The sequence below is a fragment of the Stegodyphus dumicola genome, chromosome X1 (assembly GCF_044657685.1).
Source record: "Stegodyphus dumicola isolate Sdum_Otavi_A_Nest chromosome X1, ASM4465768v1".
Classification (NCBI taxonomy): domain Eukaryota; kingdom Metazoa; phylum Arthropoda; class Arachnida; order Araneae; family Eresidae; genus Stegodyphus; species Stegodyphus dumicola.
In genome coordinates, this window is record NC_140780.1 from 114,663,741 (window position 1) to 114,690,625 (window position 26,885).

The 26,885-nt window shown below is 33.7% G+C and overlaps 1 long non-coding RNA gene across 1 annotated transcript in view; it reads left to right on the plus strand.

Annotated features, from left to right (window-relative positions):
* The window catches only part of LOC118196193 (uncharacterized), a 361,083-nt gene that overhangs the window by 208,114 nt on the left and 126,084 nt on the right, over nt 1-26,885 (plus strand). The window contains exon 2 of the long non-coding RNA XR_015038548.1: nt 3,604-3,769. This is a non-coding gene — a long non-coding RNA (uncharacterized LOC118196193). The remainder of the gene's footprint in view (nt 1-3,603; nt 3,770-26,885) is intronic.

A 26,885-nucleotide genomic window follows, 5' to 3' on the forward strand; every position in this document is an offset into this window, starting at 1 on the left:
CTAAAGTATTTTAATAACTGTAACCTATCACTCGACAGTTTAGTCTGGAAGCAGGTTAATTTGAATTTATTTCAGTATGTAAAAGAAACTGGGTTGCATAATTTAGTAAAATTTTAATGTGATTCATTTATTGTATTAAGTGTTATAATTTATTTTATGTTTTGAAATTTTACCTGAGTTTATACTTGCATTCCTCCTGTTAATTTCATCCATCTGTTCAACATAAAATTATTGTTTTCTATGTTTTGCATTAAAACCTATAGTGAAGTTATAGTTTTATTTGTTTTTATACTTCCATTCATGTTGTGAGTTTGATTTATCTGGCCCTCATAAAAATACTGGATTCCCACCAGAATATTATTTTCATTGCTTTATAATTTTATTTTAACAAGATGGACTCTATTTACCACATGTGTGACGTATTGTAACAATGTGAGATTATTCGCTATTAAATTCACAAATCCACCCCATCCAAGTCATTGTAACCCATTTCAGTTATTTAGATGAATATTAATTTACGTATTGCACCTCTGAATATCATCCAGTTTTATGAGATTAAAGTCAAAAAGTATATTTGTTGGTTCATTCTTCCACTTGTAGAGTCACTGGGCTGTCACGCGTACTGCATATTTCTAGAAAATTTTCTGCATGTCGTGAAAAGGACATTTGCTGTCATACAGAAGATTCATATTAAGAACAAAAGTATCTATAGCGATAAATTCTGACAGTGTAAAATCCTTTAAAGCATCAAAAACATCTTTAGAGTTTATGGGAAATCGTTATAGACAAAAAAAATCAAGAACGTTTTGGTAACAAGAACATTGAATAAAAGTTTAGTTAACTGAAAATTAGCTTAGGAATCTGCGATAGGTTTGTAAGATCTATCAAATCATACTCGAAGAAAATTCTTATGAAAGCCTTGTTCAGATAAGAAGAAATTGTAGCTGCTGTTTCTGAGGAAGTAATCTTTAACTCGCGAACTATATAAGTTAGGTTGTATCCATCTAACCTAATCTAATACCAGCACATTTCCTCTTAATCACTAATATTTGTGCTAATTTATCATTTATATATAGTAAATATTAGCTTTAATACTATTTATGAAAACACTAAGTATATCAGTCAACCAAGTCTGTGTGCGGGTATGTGCGGAACATTATCTAAGCGTGTTGCAGAAATTTTGGAAGCGGTGGAATACGTGCTTCAAATGAGAAAAAGTCATCATATTTAAATACTGTCTTCTCGCTTCTTCTGAAAACTCGAGTTGTTCTTCTTCATTACAACAAACGTCAGAGTTGTTCCGGAAGATAAGGATTGTAACGGAATGTTATTCTGGTTGAGACAGAAAGTTACGTTTGTGAATCAATTTCTTTGGTCAACGACAGCGCAATACCCCTTACAGTTTAATTCTATATATACATCATAAGTGGCTGAAATGTGGTAAATATAATGTTTGATGAACTAATAGTTCATTTGGGAGATATTATGAATGATCAAACAGGGAAACTAAGCGCCAAACTAATTTGATGATTATGAAAAGCAACATTAGCTTGATGTTTAGGGTACAAGAAAAAACACCATTCATTTGGTCAACAGTAGCCCAATACACCTCTCAGTTCGATTGCTGAAAGTGGCTGCTTTTGAACTATCTTTGTTGTTAATGCCGTAATTCTCAAGAACTTGTATTTAGTATCTGTAAATAACAGAGTAAATTCATTGTATGAGTGTATTTGAATTTCTTTACTTCCAACCTGATTCCTACATCTCACACACAAAACAGTGTTCATCCCTGAGATGTTTATAGTCGTCCCATACTCTAACGCACGAATCAAAGAACTATTCTATTAGCAAGCCATATGGGTAACTTCTATACCACGTTGTTTTAAATACTATCATGAATTTTAAACCAGACGCTTAAGTATCATTACCACAATTTACGATAACGCTTTAGCCAAATTCATTTGCTACTCTTTAACTGTCCGTCATTCATTTCACCAGAAATTCTGATAAGGATTTAAAAGAAAACTATATGTATTTTGAGTGTTATTCTAACTCCTCGTAGTAACAACAACACAAACAAAACTTTGCTGTTTAACATATGTAATAGGAACTCTGTCTATGCAATCCCTTTAAAGGTTTATCGACTGAAATGTTATGCTTTCACGTTATAAGGTATTTCTCCCGCTTTTCTAGAGTGCCTTCGTGGTGTAGTGGTTCTGCACACTGGGCCAGTATTCCAGAGGTCCGTCGTTCGACTCCCGGCGAAGGCGATTGCTTATTTTCCATCTTGTCTACTTCCAATTAACCTAATGTCTCTACAACGTGAATTCACATATTTATATGATTTCCACTCAGTGTCAGTGGGTCAGTTTTGTCTCTTATATCAGTCGATGACGTTAGTGGAGTTTTTGATGTTCGCGATATATATTCACAAATATATATATATATATATATAATTTTGTTTTCGCCTTTGATTCTAAATGAGTGAACATCAATAAATATATTATCTTATATTTTAATATTTTCTGTCAAGAAGCACTCCTGTCAACGAAAGTCTTATTTTCTATTAACAAAGACCTTCCAAATTTTCAACGCCATTTCTACGCACTTGATTGAACCTTAGACCTCTATCAAAGTTTATCCAAAGAGAAAGAGAATCACTTGTTTTGTATACTAATAGGGATTCTAAGCGTTCTTAAATTTTAAGCGTTCTTTTTTTGTGGGTGTTTAGGAAATGTTGTAATCAGTATTAATTAATTATTATCACAGAAACTATAATCCATTTCTCTTTGCGTATAGTTAAACCTCTAACAAATTTTAATGCATCATGAAAGATACAAGGACATGTTGAAAAGAATGTATTGTATTTTAAATGAGTTGAAGGGTGAGGAAGAGAAAACTGTGTCAGAAAATATGAAAAGTGTGTTAGATAAAAATGATGGAGTACTGCTCTTTTTAAGATCGCAGATGAGCCGTCAGGAGAAACGGCTTACCAGATGATGTATAAGAAGGCTTAGAACTTACGGAACGCTGGATTCTTCACGAAACCTTTCTTAGTTTTAATGCAAGGAATTTATATTACTGAATGTCTGTAAACTTATCATCATAAATTATTTTGTTTAATGCTATACTTTGTGTGTTGTTTTGTTCATGTTCAATGATTTTACGATTATTACCCCAAAAAAGATTAATACTTTCTATTGGTTAACCAATAGATGTAGTCCTTTATAATTTAGCCGCTTCCTAACTCATAAATATTCAAAAGTATTCTATGAGAAATAAAGAGACTGTATTTTACATCTATACAACGTGCTCTTCCTTTGCGTTTTACTGGTAGATTTTTTAAAGGTAAATTTCACACACGTGTATATTATAAATAATTCTTTTTCCCCGATCGGATGATCGTGGAAAAGGAATTATTTATTTATTATTTATCATAAAGGTGTGAAGGTTAGATGTCGTGAAAAAGGTGTGGAAGGTTAGTCGTGGAAGGTTAGATGTAACAGCAAATACCCAAAATTCTTAAATCATAAAACTTGCATCCTGTTTCTTCAAAGAAAAAGAAATGCAGCCGTTTCTAAAAATATTTCTTTTTACTTTCAGAGGCTTGGAAAAAGGGACAAATATTATTGCTTTTATGGCTTCTAGGGAAGAAAATCTATCACATTACTTTCATCAATGCAGCCTCATTCTCCGACACAACCTACGGCAGTAATCATACCGCAGCTTTGGAAACAAGATTTGCAAATAGCAAGGTGGCTATTACAAGGTATTTAATAGTCGTAAACTAAATAAATGGGCATTTTAAGAAACTGTGAAATCTCAGAATGTATGTTTTCAACATCCAGGGTTTTAGAGATGTTAATATAAATTCCAGAAGTTAAGTTTGATATTCTCATTGACTTACGTTTTATTTATTTATAGTGGAAAAAAACAGACTGCGTCATATAGCAGGTCAGCCGCCACTTCAATAATATATAAAAAATATTCTTTTCTCTCATTTTTCTAAATAAAAAAAGGATTCTATAGTACATTAGATAGTTAAATTGAATTATTTCTTTTTCATTCATCTTATCCAAAAAAATATTATTTTCTGCAAAGATCAGATTTTATGTTGCATTAGTTAGGAAAAGTGCTGTTACACTTCACATTGGCAGAATTTGTTTTCTTTTGGAAACGTGGGACCTGTGTCTGATCACCCTCAAAATCGATAGAGTGTTATTTAAAATCCGTGCCAAAAAATAAGGTTGCACTTTAGCCCAGTTCTAAATATTTAATTTTATAAGCTAGTTGAGGCTTTCCTGCACGATGGGAAAATAAATTTTAAGCAACATAATAAAATTTCATTTATAAATTTTAATATTTATATTATTTAATATTTTAATGCGCATGTCTCACTAAAATTTGTTTTGTTTGCGTGTATGAGCCTAATATTAGAAAATAAGTTGAGTAACAAATGGAAGTGCCTAGAATTTCAATTCATTTGCGAATATTTGACTTCCGAGTTCAGATTAATAAAAAGAAGTTATTCTACACACGAAAGAAATTTTAAGCATTTTAGTCTTTCAGAGAACACACTTTTTGTGCTCCTGATGAATGGAAATTGGTTTCATGTGATATCAAGTTTACGCTTGACTAATTGTTTCTCTAAAATTAAAATCTAACTTACGCTGTACATTAGTTTAATATAAAAAAATAAATTAAAGAAGTTATAAAAATATTGATGAAATGTTTTAGCATTTTGGAGTTAGTATTGCATTATGGAGTTAGTATTGTACTGATAAGCATTATTAAAGCGTCCTCTTAGAATTTTATACATGATATTAATATGTATTTTATGCAGTTTAACACATATTCATGGATCATCCACACCATATATGGCCATGGACCTGAAAAAAATCAAATTTATAAAAGGACTAACAAGTTTATTTAAAGAAGAAAAAAAACATAATATTTATAAAAGCTTAGAGAATGCTCTTTTTTAGAAACCTGAGGCATGTGAATATTTTTTTCCATGTAAAATAAGTTTAAGAAAAGTTCCATTTTATTTTTATTTATATTGCTTAGAAACCTCAGTTTGCTTCAGGCAGGTTTCCTTGCTTGGTAGTTTTTTTGCAATTTATATGCCAAAAAAGTGTCTTCTCTAGAATTACCTTTTTAATGTACTCTTTTCTCTTCAGAAGAGCAAAAAAAATTATCAGGGAAATGAATGTTTTTCTTCATGTTTTTAAAATTGATTTTTATTTAAAAACGTTGTGTCAAAACCATTGTGGCTTCTTATTCAATCAAATTATTGACTTCTTTGCATTTCAATAGCATTTTATTAATAGATCCTATGGAAATTATTTAATACTTTCTGCAATGCAATAATTTAATGTAAATTATTTAATACATTCTGCATTGCAATTTCTGCAATAATATACTGTTCACCAGATAGCTGAATAATGATACAAACAATAAAAATTATTTGTATTCAGCAGTTTTGTAAATAGATGAAACGTACTGCAAATATAATAAAAGAGTATACGTGAAAGTGAAAATAAGAAATATCGGCTTGTGAGACTTAATTCCTAGCATCAGCTACAAGTATTATCGTGTTAGTGAAGAACATCTTTTCCGTTTCTTTTTCTGAAAGCCTCTTCTGTTATTTCAATTGAAACATTGCATACGATTAAAAAATGGGGCCAAGGAAATTACTAAACAGTTTTCAAATATGCCTAGTGCTATAAAGGTATATAAGTTTTCAGAAGAAATAAGGAATGATAGATGGCGTAAAAAACGGGAAAATTGTTTAAAACAAAGTAGATTATACGGCTAATTTCTGATAGCAGTGAGGTTATATTAAGGGAAAAAAAGGTGGTATAGGTTGAACCATACGTATCTCCTTAATTTTGTGCATTATCAGTACATTGTTAGGGGAAAGAGATGGAGTAACGTGGTTAAATTATTATAAAAACCAATATGCTTAAAGGAGTTTGGAAACATCATAAATTCTCGTTGTATTCGCGCTTTGTGATACAGAATATCTTCCGGTACTTCAGTTCAATCCATTCTCACTCCAGCAGTGCTTGGCTAACTTGAATACAAAACAGTAACGGTAGATACAATAATGCGTACAAAAGGCAGAGATAAGTGCAAAAGATGTGGTAATGAGTTACATATCATGGCTATGATTAATGTCGGGACATTGGCTATAAGAACACTTAGTCTTTAACATATGATCAGATTAAGAAATTGAGCGCCGTAAGTCCGGTTACCGGGGCGAGTATGCAGAATATAGTCACGAACAGGTGCGTGTTTCCTTATGGGTAATCTTTTCCTGAAATGGGCATAGATTACTTTTCGAAAATATTTGTAACTATTTGATCTGAAATTTCATGAAAGAGAAATACAGTACTAATAGGGCTATCTCTTGCATGACGCATGAACTAAGTAACATTTTATATTATTTTACAAATGCCAAACATTAGTGCTTAAGACACTAGTTCCCTGGCTTTCCAGTACTTTTTAACAATGTCCTCACACCGAGAAAGTGCAATACAATTATTTAAAAGTTCAAAAATGGTGGTCAAGGTGGTCTCGGAAACAGTCATGTCTCTTCAAACGTCTAAATAGAGCTACCGATATCTTTCTTGGAAAACTCGGAACGAAAGCTGTCTCTTCCCCCATAATCCTCCAATTCTTATCCATAGCACGTTGAATCATATCCTGATTAAGAATTTTCTTAACAGTGAAGTTAACAAATAATTTAGTCGCATGAAAAGAAAGCGGTCGATTAATGCGTTGTATTATCAAAAATTCCTTCTTAGCCAATGTATCGGCTTTTTCATTTCACATAATTCCACAGTGGGCTGGAATCCATTAGAAAGAAATTATGTGTTCCATTGCCTTAAGGGGTGTTGGAACCCCCAAATCTTCAAAATGCAATGATTTCGGATTTTTGCATTTTCAAAATCTCTACACTTTTATCTTTCTAAAAATACCATTCTTTAATCTCTATGAAAATTAGAACTGTAAAAACTCTAGTTTTAATTTGTCATCGACTGCTTTAATTAATGAGGATTTTTACATAAAAACGCGTTTTTCTCTAAGCATTATTTTTTATACTCGGTGTATCTTTTCTCAGGAACTGCTACTCACAGGTATCTAAAAATTTTATGCTTATTTATTAGGTTTCCTAATATTTACTGAAATGAGCTTTTTGTGATAAACTTAGAAAAAAAATTTTGTGTGAGAAAAGTGCTAAATTTTACTATGCCTAACAAAATATTCTGTAAATTACTCTAAAATTCAAAATGTTTCAAAAGCTCATTTTAGTATAATCAGATAGGTATACTTTAATTACACAAAACATTTCAAGAGTGTATCTAAAGCAGATTTTGAGAAAAGGTACATCGATAATGTCCAATTTAACATTGTCGGTATAGGGGTTGCTGATACCCCTTAAGCAAAGGCCCACAGTCTAAAATTCTTTGGGAAATATTTTGATTATTCAGAAGAGCTTGAAGTGAGTGCTGTTTTGGAATCCGACAATATTACAAAGAGCCTTTACAAAAGAGTGATTACTAATCGACAGCTGTTGAATAGCCACAGCAATAGCTTCTATTTCCAGGCAGTAGTAAGAGGGTCCATTGGTAAGTAGAAGTTAAAAACTCGCTTTGTATACCTGATCTGGCACCGCGCGTTCTCTCCAACATAGAGCCGTCAGTGTAGACACGCAACCACTCGTTTTGAGGATAGTTAACCTCAATAGTTTTCATTGCAATAGATCTTAACTGTGAATCATTTCATTTTTTAAAACTCTTTAGATAAGATCAAGATTTATATTCAAATTTAAAAAGTCCAAGGGGCAATGGGGAGGAGATAAAATTAGATACTTCAACTCAATTCCAAAGCATCAGATTCTTTCTGAGCAGACTGGATAAAGCCAATTTGAGTTTTATGCTTTCTAGAAATTGAATTTCTATTGTTCCTCCAGAAGGGGTTGCCAGGCAAACGCAACAGCTTCTAGTATAATAGGATCGCTTTACTCTTAATACAATCACGAACAGGTTCCAAATAGGTTAAAAGCTGTATTGCAAAAATAGAAGTGGAGTAGATCTCACTGCTATTAACTATGTTAAGCTATGTTATTATATGATTGTATGACTAACTATGTTTACTCTCTTTATCTGTAACGATGTAGTGGCAGGCAAAGGTATCTAAGACCTTTATGATTTACCTTGCATGTATACTGACTGAATGTTTGATAATCAGATTAAATTGATTCATGAAAGAATGACAAGTAAATCAGTTTAGAAAAATTAAAAATAGGTAAATGTTACCAGAAAAGATCTTGATTTTATTTCATGTCTTACCCAATTAATTCATTTTTAAAGCATGCAGTTTATATCGGCACTTGACAGAGAAGACCATATGTGTTTAATAAAAAAGTCACTCAGAATAAATTAAAAGTTACTAAAAAGAATACTATATTTCATTTCATTGTAAATGCTGTCTACAAAATATTATACATAATACTCTGCCTTATGCAATATTTTATCGCATATAATAAAATGTATTGTACTACTACTTTTACAAAATTAAAGTATTAAAAATTAGAACTAGCCACAAAATGTATATATAAAGCAAAAAAGTCCAACAAAATGTTCTACTCTGTTTTCTCTGTGCACTGAATGTCGTTTTCACAAGATGCCGATGGAGGTTGAGTTCAAAGCCGAACAGGTTTAGGGATCCAGGGGCTCCTTTCGGGTGACAAAGAGGCGGAAGAGGTGATAAAAATCCCACGAAGGAAACGATTTAACGATTTGACGCCCTTAGAATCGATAATCATTAACCAAAAAAAGAAAAAAAAAAGATGATCTTGATCTGGCACCCAGAAATTCCTTGGAAAAACGTCAAGGTGATCCCATCCTACTTGCGCAGACAATCCCTCAGAAAGGTAAGCTGACTTCAGTTCCTTATTGTTTCTTAACCTCGAAATTTTGGACAAATATAACTTTCAAATCCTAGCAGCCTTGAAGGAAACTTTTGTATCTTCGCCCACTCAAATTTTACAGGATGAAAATTAAATCATGAAATGATTGAAAATTAAATAAAAATTAAAATCATGCTGACCAACCGGATGAACTTTCCAATTTCTATTTTATTTTTATTCAACCCTCAAACGAAGCGGAAAGACCCTCTTGACCACCTGCAACAGTGAGGCACTAAAGACTCATGAGGACGATTGGAAACCCCTAAACAAAGACGCCAATTATTTTTTTTCATACACCCAGTAATTAAACCTCCCGCTCGCTCTTTCCATTCTAAAGCGCAAGTTGCTTCGGTGCTTTTATTTTTTAATATACTATATTGTTATATGTTTTTACTGTGGAATTACTATGTGCCTTCGGGAATACTCTGTGCATTGTCATTTATATCTTTTAGTTCTTTCATGCATATGTGTGTGTGTAATTACACACAACCACATATATATTTGCAAGATGAAAAATACGCAATATGTAATTAAAATATTATCTTTATCTTTCAATAGTATCTTAGCTCTCTAATTTAATTTAGCTATTTCAATTTTTGTCTTAAAAACAGTAATTACATTTTATAAGTCTCTCTCTGAGCCGAGTCATTTCGAAATTAAGAGCCATCATACGATTCTTACATAATGATCTGATTCTTACATAATACACTTACATAAGCCATTAATAACCTTAGAGAATTATTAATTATCCAATCAAAAGATTTCGAAATATGAATTAACCCAATTAAGATTAATGATTAAGATTTCGTTCTGGACACAATGCTTTTTCCCTCCGCTTTTCTACTGCCAACTTGCTGCTGGCTTCTGTCTTCAAAATTGTAACAGTACGGATAAAAGATATTTGGCTAACGAGAAATTAAAAAAGGAATATTAAAACCGCCCACATCTGCAAGTTTCTTCATCTGTTGTATCGTATTTCGACTTCATGACCTGGACATTTTCCAAATCACTCACACATACGCAAATATGTGTAATATTTTGAATTATGAAATACTATTTATTGTTTAACTGTTTAAAAATCTATATTTCAAAGCCATTCAAAGAGGGTGCTTGTGAAATTTGACGTCACTGGCTTGTTTTTCTGGAAGCTAGTTAGCGTGCTGCAGAAAGTCGTGTGTCTTGCGTGCGCATCTACATTCAAGAACTTCAAGCAGGGGAAAAAAGCCCGTACGTTATAAATTATTACGCTCTCTTAACTGTTACTAACCTATGGCTGTAAATTCCCATGTGATTCTCCATATTTAATATCTATCTATTTATCTAGATATACAGACCCATGCACACGCGCGCACACACACACACACACACATATATATATTCAGTATTCATCATTATATAGATCATTATATATTGCTGCGTGCGTGCAGTTTCGTAATGAACTGAATGCACAGAGAACCGATGATAGCTCGATAAAATTTATTTTCACCAGAAGAAACACTTAGTTCCGTAACTTTCCACAAAAGCACTCATACCGCTCTTCTTAGTATCACAGAGCACAATCAGCAGTCACACTTGAAACCACTACGAACATTAAATACAATGCAAAGCAAAGCGCCTCTAAAACGGCGAAGCTCCTGCGGAGATCTCTCAATACTCCGAACTCACGCTAAACTAAACAACAACTACTAAAAAACTGATGCTCTCCAAATCTTATATAGTTTCTCCCAGGATCTTATATAGTTTTCTCCGGGTGCCGAAAAAGCTCTCAAAGTGAAAGAAGTGCCTTTCACTTCTCGAAATTTCTGGAAGGTATGTGAGGGCCGGATATTACAGTTACAGGTAGGATCAATTACATTTACTCAATTACAATTATACAGGGACCTGACAAAAATCTCCCTAAACGATCGTTAAGTTCGGCGATCTCTCACCAAATTTGGCGACAGAAATTAATCGCCAAAAGCATAGCTAGCTTGGCGGTATCTCGTCAAATTTACCGAGATAGCAATATACTCTGTGTTAATAGACTTGCCCCTGTATTCTTACTTTTATGGCAAAACATCATGTCTTTAGATTTTCTGTTACATTATATAAAAAAAAAAAAATGCTGCAGTTTCACATATAATTTCACTAAACTTATTTGCTTACATACAAAATTCGTAATATTATATTTGTTCCCGGGCAAAATGGCAAATTTCTTCCTGTTTGTGCATTATATGTAGGTGGAAAGTGATAAGTATAATTTTCAATTTAAATTATATTTTGGAAATTAAATTATGAAATTAAATTATTGAATTTCCTTCATTTGTATAACGTTCATCTCAAACTTACTGCATTAGGAGAAACTTTAACAGGATATAAGAATTATCTAACGAATTCATTTTTATCAAAGAGTAGTTCCGTGAAGAGCACCGGGGATCAATATTTATAATGAAGATGGCTTTAGTTACTGAATTTTTTACAGTATTCCAATTTGGAAGCTTCTACAGTTTCTTATTTCCATGGAATAAACAAATGATATCTCCATATTTTTAGAAACTGAAAAATCACTTAAATCTTTTGTTCCCAAACCCAAGTCATTATGCTTCTAATGAATAATCCGATGAAAATGAACGTTTCATATGAAAATGAAAGGAGCATGAAATCACCTTTCGAAAACAAATTTTTGGATTCCTGGAAATCATATAATACTTTTCAATTAGAAATACTGCATTTACTAATTCATTGTGAGGAAGAATAGAATCTGCATTTTATTTGACGAAGAATTTTGGAAATTTTATTTTATAAGTTTCGGAATCCCCCTTGTCTGTATTGATATGAAGAAAGAAAAATAAAAGGCGTCCAGAGAAATTTGACTAATAGTTAAAAGAATGCAAATACACTTAAAACAAAATTTCATAAAAAATGTGAACATTCATGTAATTTAATCATCGTTTCCTTTGATAGAACAGCACTTGGTAAACTGCTATTACTCCAATATAACCTCATTCATTCTCCTTATGAAAGAACAGAAAATAACAGACTCACATCATTCTTAATTTTAGAACTTTCAAAATTCAGCCAAAATCTGACCTAATCTGTCATAAGCGAATGTAATAAGCGCGGAATATCATTACATTTTAAGAAGCAAATGCAGCGAGTCTCTCTATTCTTAATTTGCTGCTTTTTTATCTTTGATCAACACATTTCTTTATGTTTACTGTTTCGTTAAAGAATTTCGCTTTTTTCTTTTCTAGCAATATAATGCTCTATTTTTCTTGCATTAATAATGAGAGTGTATTAGTCCTTAAGCAAGCTATTTAAATTCTGAGAGAAAATATAAACGTTTCTGTGATTTAACTTATTTGTGTTGATTGAAACATACTAAAACTAATTCGTTTAGAAACTCGAAAGATAAATTTTGTTTGTGGAAACCGCGCTTCATCATTTATGGCAATCGAAAGAAGTGATAACTTTCCCTATAATATAATTTCTATCTCTGCAACACGAGATCAAATTTAGCGATGTTGCTCATCACCTGGGAACAAAGGCTTAATATGATAAGTAGATATATACAATAAAAATTTACTTGCGTTTAGGAAAATCGGAGTAGAAACAAACATCATGCCATGCCAGATTTACCAGCTTTCGTTGGAACAATAGCTTTCAGAGAAGGAAAGAGAAATGTGGAAAACTGGGAAAACCCTCTTCATCCTCAGAAGAGTTAATGATGACACGACAACAGGCATTGTAAACGAAGTTAGTAAAATAGCGTTATGGTACTTGAAGACGATTATAGGTAAGGGTATTAAAGTAGCAGAAGAAGCTTTGAAGAAACTTTCAAAAGAATGATACTTTCATATATGTATTCCAAAAATGGGTATAGCATTGGGACAAACGTAGAGCATCGAGAATATATTTTGATAAGTAATATATGTAAATAATGCTGACTAAAGTCAATTTTTAACACTGAATACTATCGCTTCACCTTTTCAATAATAGGTACATAGGTGAAGTTAAATAGGATGTAAGGTATTTCTCCCGCCTTCCTAGCGTGCCTTCGTGGTGTAGTGGTCAGCACACTGAGCCGGTATTTCAGAGGTCCGTGGTTCGATTCCCCGTGAAGGCGATTGCTAAATTTTCATGTCTCCGGCTTCCAAAAATCCTAATGTCTCTACAGTGGCGCCCGAACTAAAAGGATGTTGGATGGTGACTCTCCACACTCAGGATTTGGCGATTGGGTTCCCTAGAAACCCCAGTCGCCCTTTAAAAGGGGGAGTATATAAGATATTTCTCCCACCTTCCTAGCGTGCCTTCAGGGTGTACTGGTCAGCACACTGAGCCGGTATTTCAGAGGTCCGTGGTTAGATTCCCGGTAAAGGCAATTGCTAATTTTTCATCTCTCCGGCTTCCAAAAATCCTAATGTCTCTACAAGGAAATTTCTCTTTAGAGCACATAAATATTATAACGGGTAAGGAACTTTAGCAAAATTTTATCACTAATCCTTCTATCCTTTTTTAGCCTTCTTCAATCCTTTCAGTTGTCTTTTTAACTAAATTTAAAATAATTTTGAACTAGAGCTAAGTTTTTCACATTCATGAGAATCTTTCAATTTTTAATAAAAGATATTACTTATTATATCTACTTTCCAAAGTTGTTGATATATCTAATAAATTTAGTTTTAGCTCTTTTTACTGGCCCTCAGTTTCGTTTGATAGGTAGTCGATCATTTAAGGAGACAGTAAAAAACGTCTGCATGGAACACTTGCTGCAGATGCCCCGTAATTACTGTTTAAAAAGCCCTGAAATCTCTCTTATAAAACCGAACACAGTCCATTTTGCATATATTTTAATGATAAACTAACTAGAATATATAGAATATGATAAATCATTAGGTTTTTTTGAAGCAGGAAACGAGAAAAATGTGCGATGTCCTCTCCGGGACATGAATCCTGGACCTCTCGAATACGCGACTAGAATGTTTCAAATTATACCACAAAGGCATACAAAAAGGAGGGAGAAAATACCTTATACTCCCCCTTTTAAAAAGCGACTGGGGATTAAGGGACCCAATAGTTAGATCGGGGCGGTGACAAATTATTTTCTACCACCTTTTAGTTCGGGCGCCATTTGTAGAGTCATTAGATTGTTTGATGCGACAAGATGAAAGAACGTGCAGTTCCGTCGCCGGGACTTCAACCCTGTACCTCTGGAATACGCGCCGAGTAGGCTTTCAGTTACACAACGAAGGCATACGGAAAGAAGGGGAAAATACCTTAAACAGTCATTCTTTTAATGGGCGACTGAGGATTAGGGAATTCAATCGCCAGATCCTACGAATTATCGTCCACCAACTTTTAGTTCGGGCGCCACTTGTGAACTCACTTTTATTATATTTTCATGCATCGCTATCTGCAATTAAAAATCGTTTTCATGATTTTTAAGTATTAGTCTGACAGAAGAGAAAAACTGAGATTAGTTTAGACAGAAGCGATGACTTTAGTTGTGTTATAAAGTATATTTTAATTTTGTAATAATAATTATTTTAATTTCAATGTGCTTTCCTACAAATTCATCTTTCCTCTTGCAACTTTCTACCAGAATGAGTTTTCAGAATCGCATTGAATGGAAATGAGTTAGAAGTAGTATTTAAGGAAGGTGCAACTTGCTTCGAGAGAGAGAGCTAGGAATCCTGAGTAGCGCGTGTTTGCCTTCAGGCTAAGCATATTTAGAAGCTGTTAGGCTCGGCCGTATATTACGTGCCTTCTGATATTCGCCGGCTAGTTTAAATTAAGGGCGAATTACATTAGAACTTCGACTAAGTCTCTTAATTAGTTTTAATGTAGTTTTTATTTCTTACTTTGAGTTCAAGCATGAGTGGAAGCTTTATTGTAAGCCCAAGAAAGGAACCAACTGTTCATCTTAGTTTGAGTGAAATAAAGGGTAGTTAACCTTTCTTGAGTCTGTGACTTTTGTTATTTGAACTCAGCGATAAGTCGCGTAACAGTTTAATAGTTTCCTCGACATTTACTTTAGCAGAATAAGAGTGTAACAATGTAAACAGAAAAAAATAAGAACTGGAAGGGCATCATTCGATATAACCTAAGAGCTCCATCTGATATATTATCTGATCAACAGGAGACAAATTTTTAAATTTTGATCTCGATTCCAGTGCTGTAATTTTAAAGACTATCTTGCGATACACACATTGTAAAAGATTGCTTAGTTTAAATAGGAAGTGTCACTGAGGTCATGGCATGGAGACCGTATCATCTGAATTTTATCTTAAAGGTAAAATTACTGACAGCATGCTTTCAGTTTCAGTAGGTTTCAGTTCCAATGAGAAAGTTCAGTTTCAGTGAAAAAAACGAGTTTGGTCAGGAGAAGTTGAAAATACTAGGCTCAAACTTATGCTGTAGCTCAAGATTTGGAATTTTAGTGTAGCTAACATTAATTTAAAATAAAAAGCATAGCTTTGAAACACCAAGCGAACACAATTGAAGTCGGTATCGTAATTTCCTCTCAGTTATAATACATTTCAACCAATTCATAAGTAGATAAAGGCGTTCGTTCGTTCTCAAAATTCAGAGCCAGGATTTCCAACCTATGGAAATATGCCAAAAATGCAGATGAAAAGTATTTTTAACACTTGCAGTTACCTTTAGCTTTACAATCAGAAACTGTAACGTAAAAATACAGTTAATTTTGGAACAGAGTTTTCATACATACATAAAATGCTTAATTTAATATCATTCTGTATAAAATTAAATTAAGTGGAGTTTAAGGTACGAAAATGGTTACACTTTTGATGGTTCACTACATATTACTAGCTTGGGAACTGAGCATGACAGAGAAAGAATTTGTGGACTGAGACTTCGAAAAGGTTTTCCATGTCCTGAAAGCGGAAATAGCTTGTAAATACTTGAATAAAGTTTGTTGGGAACTGAAAACCGATTTTTCCTAATTTTATCTGTCACAGTTAAAGATCAGTTAGGTACAGAGTACAGTAGGGTAGAAATTTATACTGTTCTAAGCCCAGAATCAATTTATGGTTAAAACTTAATCTACGAATAGGAACATTAAAATGTTCGAAAAATAATTTACTATTTTTTGAACGCAAATTTTCTAATTTTACATACTACGCAGTAGGCCTTTACACATTTTCCTAATGAAATCACGTTTTAAGTTTGCGTGTTGTAAACGAGAAATTAAAGGAAATGTTTTCGTTGTTTTTTTACTAAAACGTATATATTTTTAAAGAAGGTTTTTTTTAGGCCATGCTTTATGAGGAATGTGTATATTTTAAATGCTTTGTTTTTTGCAATGTAATAAAATAAAAAATACTTCATTTCGAAATAGGTATCATCCAGGGCCGTGATAGAATGACAGTTATCGCTTTCAAATAATTTTCCGAAATATATCTGGAATAACTTTTCAGATTGGTTTTTATAATTAGTTTGATTTTAGATGAAGCTTATTTTAAAGGCCAAAATGTTTGAAGAAAGGATCTATTTTAAATTATTTATATTTTGTAATGTGAGAAAATAAGAATGATTTAATTTTGAAAAAATACTCATCAAGAGCACAGGTGATAATTATTATTCAAACATTTTTCTGCACTAGATCTGGTCTCTAAATGTATTAAAAATAGTCCGACTTTAAGCTATAATCACACTAATATTTAGACAATTTTCATATTTTTTTTGCATGGATGTTTTTTGTTATTAAAGACATAACATTACATTCTTACCAGCATTCAATCAAATATACCCATAAAATTAGTTATATAAATATCTGTAATATTTGATTTGCTTATATATATAAATCCTTTTGTGAGAATATTTTACATACGTATTGCAGTTTTCTGCATATAAGTAGCACTTAAGCACTTAATGGGATCGAGTCATTTAAAAATGTGACGATCATTTTTTGAGGTTTCGAAGGTATTAGTAATTTCAATGCCTCTATAGTAAAAACTTTGACATGGAGTTTTGTTGATTTCTTGCTGTCAGTAACGTCACGTAAGGAAGCGAAACTGTGAATGGTTTTTAAGATAGTGAAGAAATCTTAACTGAATCCTTCTTGACGGATCGGTACATTAAGAGTTTAATGAAAACTGGCTTTTAGGGGACTACTTTCAATTAAAGTACATTTCGGTGCTTTTACCTCTTCTTGAAAGCGTGTTTCTGATTTGCAAGGAAAGCTTTCCCATTGACAATATTTTGAAAGTTCAACCAGAATTACTCTCTGTATCTTTAGAACTATCAGGTATGTCTGCATTTGCTCTTATTAATTATTTTTATACGTAAATGGGTATGCGAGATTTATAAAAGCGAAATATTCGCTGAAAATCTTCCATTAGAGAAATAAATCACTTTTGTACCGAAAATGAGTTTGAAAATATTTCTGAATCCTGAAATTTTATGCAAATCTCGCATAGAATTCTGTATAAATTTTGCTTCAAACATCGAGTAAGGAGACCTAAAAAATTCATGACGATTTCGTGGCTATGATTTTTAAATTTTATTTTTCCTACCCATTAAACTTATTACTATCCATATCGGAATTGCATGTTTTGAGGTTATTTATATATCGTCCATTCCAGCTAAAATTATATTTAATAGTAAAATATCAGTATTATAAGCAAAATTCATGTTGGAAAAGATCTAGAACTGATATTCTAATAGAAGTATGTTCTGTCTTAGATATTTAAGGATTTGAAAATATTAAGGTGTATATACATTAGGTAGTTTGGAAGCAAGAGAGATTAGAAAATAAGCAATCGCCTTCGCCGGGATTCGAACCACATACCTCTGGATACCGGCCTAGCGTGCAGAACCACTACACCACTAAGGCACGCTAGGAAAGCGGGAGAAATACCTTATATACTCCCCTTTTTAAAGGGTGACTGGAGAAATGTTTCGTCCAGCTAGGCGCAACATGTCTCGGCTATGAGCAACATTTTGAAACCTTCCCGAAAATGTTCCGTCTGGAGACGTGCTCCACTTACGTTCAACCAATCAGACGAAAGTTCTGCTTCTGAAGGATCACGGGTAATGCTGATTTAATTGAAGAAATACGGAAAAGGCCGTATATATATATATTGCTGTTTTGTTGTAGTATAACTGTCAAAGTCATTTTTAAATGTTTATATATTTCATTAAATTTATAATCATCGAAATTTCAGAGTAGACAATATTTTATGACGAGCTATCTTTGATGATTTGTTTACAAATTATTCGTCGCCAAAAGTTCACCAAATTTGTCGTATTTCGGGCTGATCGTGTGAAAAGAATGTTATTGTTATATGATAGAATTTTTTTTATTAAGGGGAATAATTTTTAAAAATATGTTTGTATATACGCGACTTTACTTTTCTGCTAATGCCATGGACGGATGGAGAACCTTCTGGAACGAATTCTTACCTATTTAGCCTAGAATGTTCTCGAACACAAGCTGAAAGCTATATAGACCCTGCTGGTTCTCAGTCAGTCAGAGTGCCTCGTCGAGAGGTCGAGTTAGTGTGTCTCATCTTGTTAGTCCGTGAGGAGTCGATCGCGTTGACAGCCGGGCAGCGAGTACCGAGTGGGTCGTCGAGTGCACCGAAAGAGTCTCGTAGTGTATCGCGGTTAGTGCATCGTCGAGAGAATGTGTACAGCTCCGGGGACGACTGAACCGAAGAGTCAGGAGCTGTGCTCTGCGTGTCGTCGAGTGCATCGCGAGTTGTAGCTTGGAGAGTCTCGAGAGTACGTGGAGTTCCGAGAACGACCGAGCAGAGTCGGGAGCTGTACTCTGGTGCTTCGCAGTGAAGCTGTCTCCACCGTTATTGCCTGACAGTGTGAAGACTGTGTCGCTGATTGTTCCAACGTGTTTATTGTAGATCTTCGACGACTGTAAAAGTGTTTCGGAGCTGTCCTGATTAATATTGGCTGAATAAAGTGTGTTTCGATACTTCATTAAGTGTCGTCGTTATTCACTCCAAATCTACGAGCCCCGTACGAACGTGAAGGAAGAAAATAACGTAACAACTGGTGTCAGAAGAAGAAAAAGTAACAATATATATGTATGAATGTAAAAATGAACATTGCCAAAAAGTTTATTTGAAGTTACTTCTAATTTATATAACGATTATACTATGATTGTCAGCAACTGTAGTCATCAGTTCTTTGCACATTATCATGGATATGGAATACACAGTTGAAAAATAATTGAAGTGCATTTTGTTAGTCATTAAAATTCACCCACTTAAATCCCTCAGCTTTGCCCCATTAAAAATCCCCACCTTTGCCTTTGTAACTATACCTGGGAATTTAAATAAAAAATTGAGCAAGTAGCCTTTATGAAATATTTAACATTTTGGGGATAAAATAAAAATTTTTGACTCATCACAAAACAAATATCAGTAAATGACATTATATCATGTACATAAAAGTTATTAAATACAAAAATGGATACAAAAATAACTATTTACAATAATAAAATCAAATATATACAACAGATCGTTAGAAAGAATAGCACTTCTCTTTACACGTTCTTTAGCTTTTAGAATCGTCAGAGTGGAGATAAAAGTGATTTACTTAATAGCCATTACCTTTCCATTGTTTTCCATAACTAATAATAAAGTTTAAAACGAAAAGAGTGTGAGCGATACAAAATACAGCACGGAAACGCACTCGTCACATAAAAGGAAACGTCACTTTCGCCAATCTGAGCGATAATTGATTCTTGTTTGGCTTCCCTCCTGTTTACCAAGTGAAGATGGTAATCGGATTTCGCGAAAGCTCACTTCCCAGAATTGTTCCTCGAAACGTTTTGTTCCGGCAACAAATATCACATGTGATAACAGCATTAGGCAGAGTATCGATTTATGGTTAAAATATTTAATACAGTTAACAAAAATATTATATTAATAAAAATTTTTATCAGTCTGTATGTTGGAACTGAAAAACTATTTTACACTAAAACATTGAATTTAATCTCTTATTTCGTTGTACCATTTTTTTTTTCAAATTTAAAGATATTTGTTTTTCCTCAAAGACTTTAATTTGTCAAAATATAGAAGTATTAACATTAAGAATTATTTAATTTAAATTTAAATCTTTTAAGTTTCTCCCATACTTTGGAAAGTTTCTGATCTCTGAAATATCTCAAAAGTTAAAACTGCTTGTTAATTGAACATAGCGTTTCGCATTAAATGCTTTCTGCTGAGTCTTCTAAGAAAAATGGTTTTAGAAGATTAATAAAAACGTTTTACGTGGAAAATTATTTAGCTGAATATATGGGACAGAGAAATGTCAAAAATTAATTCAATAAAAGTGAATTATTACATTCTGCAGATTATTCTGATATTTTTCTTCATTTAAAGAACTCAACTCAAGTTGATTTTATTTGTGGCACACACTCTAAGGAATTAACCAAAAGCCACTATTTGATAGCTCATTATGCTGATACGCTCCGTTATTTATTTGAAGAATGCTAGGTTATCATTTTCCCCAACAGCGAAGAATAAATTAAAAATTTATACGTCATTAGTTATAACCTGCTATCTTAAGGTTTCCTCTCGTCTTAAAGCAATTTGTATATTTTTGAAAACTTTCAGCTTTTCATGTTCTCACTAAAAATCAAGTTATTCAACACCATTAATGAAGCATTTTAAGGATAAATAAATTTCCTTAGTTGTTGCTAAGGAAATTGAAGGTAACCTATATATACTATTGCATGAAATTCAGTAAGCAGTAACAAATTCAGTAAGCAGTTTCAGTTCTGATCTTCTAAAGTTAAAACGCCCTCGTATTTATTAATTTCTGATTTATTTGCATTTAAGCATATGGCAATTTATATTTTAACTTCTTATTTACAAGTAAGCATCTATCATAGCCATCATTTAATATTTAAGAAATTTTAATCTTTAAAGAGTTATGATTGGCAGTAAAACCTCGTCACCCTATTTTCAATGGAAATTGTGAATTTGAGTCTACAGCTCGCATTTCCATTATTTTCTATTTAGTAGCCAAAGTTGCTGTTTTAAAACAGGCAAAACAGTGCGCGAGAAACTAAGGGTAAATATTAGGTGCTGTCAATAAATAACGTGGCAGAGGCAGAGGGTATTAAATCCAAACTATGGTTTTTAGAAAAATGAAGGCGGGACTAAAATGTTGCTGCTGGTGTGACGAAAAGGATTCACACGCTTTTTTTCACTTGCTAGGTGGCGTAAGTGTGATGCAAAGCTAAGTTATTGGGATGATTCTATTACTTAGTCTTCTCTTTAGAAAGTTGTACATATGTAAATGGTTTTGTTTTATTTTGATTTTTCATATCGTATGATGGTTTGTATTAATTGTAACGTACCTGTACTTTCTCAGCTTGGAACGTTCACTTATAGCGTCAAGTTAACTCGCTAATCCATTTAGATTTCGAGCATGTTTCACGTGATCTCTACTCTTTTGATTGCTTCTCCCAGACCAGCGGCCTTTATAGACCGTCCTTTGCCATCCTTCCTCAGACCTTTCCTTAGTGACATCCCCACGGTGCAGACAGTTTCTACTGTCACGGCTGAAACTCATGGAGCCGGCAAATCAGAATAACATTCAAGTCCAAGCTACCTAGTTCACGTTAGATCACCGTCGCTGCGCGGCGGCTGTACTAATGTTCTTCCATTTTTATGATAACGTATTGGAAAAATGATACTGATGGTCCGTTTGTACGGAACAAGCTTTCTGAGCGTAATGTGTGTTCGCATGAAAACATATGGTATTATCTAGATATACTAATGAAGAAAGTATTACAAATAAAGATTTTGATGACTTTCATGTACTTATGACTGTCGCGTTATGATTGCCTCAAAGAATTAAACATCAATCTTATGGGAAACATTGATGATAATTGTGATTAAGAAAATTATCTCCACGTTAAAACTGACGATTCAGATACCAACATTTCACAGGATATCTCAAAGTATAATCAAATTTATGGATTCAGACTGAACTATTTCCATCACCGAAACCTTCCAAACCCCAGCTCTGTTAGAAAGAAAAATAAGGCTGCCTCCGCTCATCTGCCTGCGTTCCCAGGTCACGTAAAAGGAGGTAAAGCCACCGAAAATAACATCAGTGACTATTCCGGCATCCTGATAAGAGATGAAATTCGCTTAAACGTTTTTTTTTATGCCAGAGAAAGGGCACTGGGTGCTGTTTTAAAAACTGAGACCCAGTTCTTCACCTTAAGGAAGAAGAAACAATCTCTCATCAAAGTGGCTATCCATGGGCTTCCGATAGATGAAAACCCTGATTCAATACACAAGCAGCTTTACTGACGCGGAACACACGGTCACTAAACTAGCACATTTCAAAAGAGAGTCCAAGAATTGGATTTACAAATCTCTGAATATGATATGAATAAGATCGTAAGATGATCAAATTTTCTAAGATGGCAGCGCTTTGACCATGGTCAGAATGGATATAACAATTTACCACGCTGCCTCTACTGTGCAACGATCATCTTTCTTATACTTGTAAACTGCCCAGAGATGATAAACGAACATGCATCAGATGCAATTTAGATCACATAATCACTTCGATTAAATGTGCTTTTCATTCTCTTAATAGAAGCATACAAGTCCAATGACATTCAACAAATCGATGCCCACTAATCCAGTTCTTCTGACGCTATCTCAAACAGATTAGACTCTTCTGACGACTTTCAAAACCATGCTAGCGGAGACGCGTGCAGACTGAGAATTAATTAATCCGTTTTTGCACTAATTCGGACTATCAAAATTGTTATAAAAATTTTTAGAGACTGTGAAGCTCTGCAAAGCTTCTAAATCTCCTCTTCAAAAATTAGAACATGTGAAATAACTTCAAACAAATTTGTAATTTCTCTTTACTCTTACGATGAAGACTCTGCATTCCTCTTTCTGATTGACTAGTACTTTCACACAACGAAAAGCAAAACAACGATATCTTATTGGCTCTGATCAGTGTTTTCAGCGAAGAAATTGGGATCTCGCGTTCGGTCCACCGATAGTACAAATATTTCTTCCATCGGGCCTTGATGAATTTTTACAGTTTTCTCCATACTTCTTAAGGACAATACTGACTTTTAGCATTCTCTAAACGTGAGGAATTTTTAATTCATTAAATTTTTAGCTTCCTATGATAAACGGGCTCCTGCCCAAGATCTGCAGTCTCCTTTTCAGTTACGGACTTTACTTCCAGGTTCTTTACCACTCCCCAACGCATCAGAATGCGCCGCCTATACCTCTAGCTTCAAAATTGCTTTTGCTGTTTCTGCTTTACAGAGGAAAATGTGGCCTCTTCTTTTATTAACATCACATTCTCCTGCAACGAGTATTTCTTCATGCTTTTTAACACCATGCCTAATGTGGACTTCACTCAGGAAATAGAAAGGTATTGCTTAGGCAGTAGAGGTACAAGATAGATGATCAAGATAGATTTTTCAGTAAATATCACTAATGATATCCTCTGATGAGTGCAACTAATAAACTGGAATTTCCTCAAGTATGTTCCTAATATTTGTTTTAAATATTCATCTGAAGTTTTCACTTATTTCAGAAGAATTCTCACGATTATTTCTGTTCTTGTTACCATTCTTATTTATCCGGCAACGGTCAGCAAAAGCCCACAGTAAATGTCGTGGGAAGGATTTTGCGCTTGTCGTTGGCAAGAGGCGTTGAGCACCAAATAAGTGACAGCTCGACTTTATCTCATTTCCGCCCTCAATTTTGAGGAAGAACATCCCGGGGTCCAGGTGACGATTATTTCTTTTTGAATTATAGTAATTGTGTGAGCTAATAGTATGTAGGGTTTATATTTATTTTAACTAACATTTATTTTAAGTTTAAAATATCTTTCCTGTCAAGCCTTACTTTCCCCTGGAATTGCCAATGCCAGAGTATGTAAATTTTAGTAGAACGCGCAAAGTATTCAGATTTTCAGCGGAAGTAAATTTGAGTTAAATAGAAGGGAAACGAGTTCGAATGTGTGCTTTCTTGCTTCACGAGCGTGAAGGTGGCTAGGTAGAAATTGAAGAACCGCGTGTTTCGGCCTGTGTGCTTGCCTCGGCAGATCTGCCGAGGCAATTCTGCCGAGGTGCCTCGGCAGATCTGCCGAGGCAACTTAATATTCAGACAAGTTTGCTGAAATATCAGCTGTATCTTAGAACGCGGCGAGGTTAGTTACGTTTAGAGAGCCTCGTAGGTAGTAACTTGTTATTATTCATTTTTAGTTTCTTATTTTTATTTTACCGCCGGGTCGGCGTAGTTTGTGAGCGTCAAGTGCACGCATCTGTAACTTCTAAAGTAGAATAAAAAGGGAGTTAAACCCTTCTTAAGAGTTTTGTGTACTTTCCAGTTCATAGCAGTCACTATTATTGTTGCGTGTAGGTTGGGGCCGCGCAACACCACAAGTAATAGAATACTTTAACAAAGGATAGAGTATTAATACAGAATAGCTAGTAATAGAGAATTATAGAAATTAGATTGTTCAGCTAAAGGAACTGAGCAAGTAAACAGACAAAGTAACTGAGACAAAGTACAAGACAAAGTAACTAGGCACGCATGTTCTTCGTTAATGGCCATTTTCTTTTGCAATTGAAAAAAAAAGCGGGGTTATTTAACAACATTTTTTTGTGGAACAACAGTTGAAATATTTTTGATTGAAAAAGGCTATGCTTATTTTAACATTTTAAACAGCTGAAACAGTTAGATCATTAATAGTTATTAGGAAAAACGATGAATAATAATCATCTTTTAAAGAATCTGTTACAAAATCAAACAAACGAAATAAATCTCTAGAAAAATGATGCAAAAAAAGCTCTTAATACTCTAATTGAGAGGTATTCAAACTATGGGTCGCGACCGAATTTGAGATCGTGAATAAAATTCCTAAAATATCTTAATTCATGGTGTATAACAAAGAGTCAAGGCTCTGACTAGGGTCGCGAAATTGCTTTTTGGGAGTTATTTGCATTCTGCCAAAAAAATATAAAGCTTGAATATCACTGCTCTATAGTTAATAGGTGTTGGAAGCAGTTAGAAGCTGTTTTGTAGACAAAATATTAAAAACCTAAAGTGCAATGCGAGTAAAAGCATTGAATTTGGATCGATATTAATTAGAAATTAAATTTTGGCATTAGACTTGATACCTGTTAAACATTATTACTTAACATACTGTGAGGTTTACGACTGTGTAGTTGCAGTCAAAAGTGAGTAACCTTAAGAACTAGTTAGTGAATAATCGCTTAAGTTCGTGGGACAAGAAACAACAAGATGGAAGGGTAACTATCCCTTTATTATTCCAATAAGATTTAACAAAACTCCGTCTTGGAATGTACAATAAAAGCCAACACTTGGGCTTGAACTTAAGAGACTAAGAAATAAACTAAAATTAAGATTAACTGAAGAAATACAGCCGAAGCTATCAAGATTCTAATCGAGTTGGCCCCTTAACTCTATTTGACTACGAAGCTTATCAAGGGCCTGAGTACGGCCGAGCGTAATAACAGCTTTGAGAGAGAGAGTACTCAAAAGGCAGACGCACGCAAATCAGAAACTCCGATTCTCTCTAACTCTGCAAGTAGACTTCGCTGTTTAAATACCGCTCCTCCTCATTAAGTATTCAGAGTGATTCCAAAACTACGTTCTGGCCGGAAGTTAAGAATTTGACAGTAAAGGAACTTTAACTTAAAATTTAACTGTTAATAAAATTAACATAATCCTTACAATGCATAAAATATTACTATCATGCTAAAAAAGATATTACACTTTGTGTAAGGCAATGATAAACTGAAATTTCAATTACATTGGCAAATATATGTATAGTCTGCTCTTTTGATTCAATAACTTTCCTGCAACAGGCCTTATTCTCCAATCTAACATATGAACGCATTTTGCCATAACAATACGATTAACTTCCATATGGCTATTGCTGTGTACCGTAGAAGCATTCGAATGTAATTTAAGAATGAAACCTTTGGAAAAGGTGGCAGGATTAAATGAAATGTTATTCTTTTCTTCCTATCGTAGCAATGCTGTCTGAGCCTTCAAACAACAAAAGGTCTGGAGGAAGCGTTACCAACTAATATAAGTTTCGACGCTAACGTATCTAAAACAATTCGGCCTTAAGATTATCTTGCTGGCAGAAGAGTGTAATGTTTTTCCCCTTTTTCGAAAATGAGGATAAAAACTATTCAGCCAAGCGTAAAATTAACAGCGAGGGTCTTCTGTGACAAGTATGATAGGATTTTCGTACCCTGCTAAGCGGATTAGTATAAATGGGACATCCAGGGTTTGGGGATAGCAATAATTTCGACGGATAAAGCTATCCTTTTTCTAGAGAGAGTGACTGAAAAACAAAAAGCATTTCTTAAAATAAGCTTTAGTTGTTCCCCATCTAATAAAAATTTTACGTGAAATGGAAAAATAATTTCTACATTAGGCTCCTTAAGTTGGCAATAACAGATTTTAAAGAGAAGCTTAAGTTACGTCCTCAGTTGCTTTACGTACGTGGGTTTTTCGTTGAGGATTTTCCTTAGAAAAGACTTTAAAAGCCCTGTGGTTTCAGCCAAGAAATATTTAGGGATGCGTATTAGTGGGAACGTAAAAAGTAAATCAAAGTAACTAAATTATAACCCGAATTTTTTTTAACTGTGATTTTAGGTATTTTTTCTATTTTGTTTCAAACATGAAAAGTGAGTACTAGTTATTTTACTTCTACCAGTGACTCACAGAAATTGACTCAGAAGGTGGAATAAATGTAACAGACATGTATTGTTGAGCTAAAATAAGCATTTGACTCTTTTCTCAGTGTTCTGTGAAGGTTTTTATCATTTGCCGGATAGGATTTAGAAGCAGGAATTAAGCAAATTTCCAAAACGGAATTATTTGTGGCATTCCGCACCTAAAATTCTTTT